Source organism: Solanum pennellii, chromosome 1, assembly GCF_001406875.1.
Source record: "Solanum pennellii chromosome 1, SPENNV200".
NCBI classification, from domain to species: domain Eukaryota; kingdom Viridiplantae; phylum Streptophyta; class Magnoliopsida; order Solanales; family Solanaceae; genus Solanum; species Solanum pennellii.
The window spans coordinates 89765845-89768360 of record NC_028637.1 but is presented as its reverse complement, the minus strand read 5'-3'; positions in this window follow the sequence as shown (position 1 = coordinate 89768360).

Sequence of the window (2516 nt, the reverse complement as noted above, 5' to 3'; positions counted from 1 at the left end):
AGAACAAAATATTCACCGTGATGAAGTAAATGGAATAAGAGATAATATTTTGAAATAAAAATATATTGTATTAGGTTGAAAATATTTTATATGTTTTAATTTTCTATATCTTTTGTAGGAGTACTAATGTTCTATTTGTAGCAGTACTAATGTTCTATTCAAACTCTGATGTCGTCAGAATAAAGTTGATTACATTTACTTATTATAATTTTTTAAACATTAATTAAATATTTATAAGACTTTCGAAAAAATAAACATATAAAAGTTATGAATTATATTTAATATCAAACGTTACAAGTAAGATGAAGAGACATGAGTTATAAATAATTCAAATATATAATTTTATTAGCTAATAAATGTATTACTAATTATGCATTGATTTTATTTGTAAAATAAATAAATAAAAGTAGGGGTGAAAATTCAAAAAATGAACAGAGAAAATATAATAATTGGTGACTACATAAAATTATAAATACATTTCGAAGCAAAAAGAACGGTGACAGATTGTTATATACACAAAAAATGACATCATGAAAATAATAGTTTATTTTTTAATTAATTTTTATAATTATAATAAAAATGAAACTAATAATCATAAATTTTTTTGTTGTTGTTAAAATGAAATAATTATATTAATTTTTTTCATAACAAAAAGAAAGTAGAATACTAAAGGATCAAATAATTAGCATTGACAATATAATACATTTAGCTAAATTATTCATATAAATCAAAATTTAAAAAACTCTAGCAAAAAGTAACTAAATTGACAATAGAATTATGCTTCATTTTTTTTCCTTCTACCATCTTCCTTTGCAAAGAGATCCGCCATCATGTTTTGATCCATATGTCAAACTCTTCATTATATACAACCAACTGAATTAAAAAGAATCTTATACCAATTAAAAATGATTATGTCAAAAGAAAGAACGAAATATAAACTATATTTAATATATTTGTATATTATCTTTTCAATAGTACTAACAATACTAAATAATAATTATTTCTTGAAATCTAACAAATATTATAATCAAACTATATTAAATCTGAAAAACTAACTATTAGAAAGAGCAATTGCATATGGACAACACATTGTTAAGAATTACAGAGATTTTTTTTAATCATACTTGATAAATTATAATACAAACATAAAAAAAATAATTAAGAAAACATGTCTAAGTACGTAATAATAAAAAGAAAGACTTGAGAATGAAATATAATTTATCTTCATATATTATTTTTTTTGGTTATATGTTAGTTAATTTACAAAAAAGTATGATTAAGAGAAATTATAACTTTGTATGTGAATCTTCATGAAAATAAATATGAATTTATATAAACAAAATAAAGGAAATGAAAAAATAAGGACTTGAGAATGATATATTTATTAACTTCATGTATTTTTTTTTTGTTACATGTTAGTTTCATTCACAAACCAAATACTAATTTATATAGACAAAAATAGAGAAAATAAAAAATAAAAATTTGCAATGAAATATTTCTTACCTTCATGTACTTCTTTTTCGTTACAAACCAAACCTGTATGATGAAAAGAGAAAGGATAATTGTGAATGTGAATCTTCATTAAACTAATATGAATTTATAGGCAAAATAAAGGAATACCATAAGACATCATAAACTTACAAATTTAATTTGGAGGTTATGGACATAAAAATTATGAGAGTTATGAATATTATTAAAAGTAAAAATTAAAGAAGGGCAAGTCATGATTAGTAACTCCTAGTGAATAAATTAAAAAATAAAAATAAAAATACTTAAAATGTAAAAAAAATTATTATTATTTCATGATTAGAAGTGAGAGAAACAAATAGAAAAAAAAATATAGAGAGTTTTTAATAAATGTTTCTACATTAATAAAATATTTATTTGTATAAATAAAGTAATATATTTTTATAATAAAATAATTAATTTAAATTTAAAAAAGTCAAAAATAAATAAATTATATTTCTCCTTTTATTATAATAAGTGAGATAAATAAATAAAATGATGAAGAGTTTTTGTTATAAATGATCCTCCATTAATAAAATATTTATTTGTAATAAATTTTAGTAATCCTTCTTATGATATAATAATTAATTTATCTTTTAGAAAAAAGCAAAAAAAAAAAAAGAGAAAAAAACTAAATGCAAATGGAGGCCATAGAGAGGTGCCACATCACCTTGTCTATGGTCCTTATATATATATATACTAGTAAACTTAGCCGCGCTATGTGCGGTGTCTAAAAGTTTTCATTTTTATTTAATTTTTAAATTCAAATATATTAGTTAATAAATTTTATCATTTCATTAATACATGAATTAATTTTATCAAAAAATAAATACATGTATGGTCAAATATCTATATTTTTTTGGTTGAATAGTACCTATTATTTTATGTTAGTTATAATATATAATTAAGAATTTATGACTTCATTATCCATTTGAATGAGTTCTCAAAATTAAATATGGTTAACTTTGATGTTTTGTTAAAAATTTAAAGTGAGATTTTTAGTCTTTTAA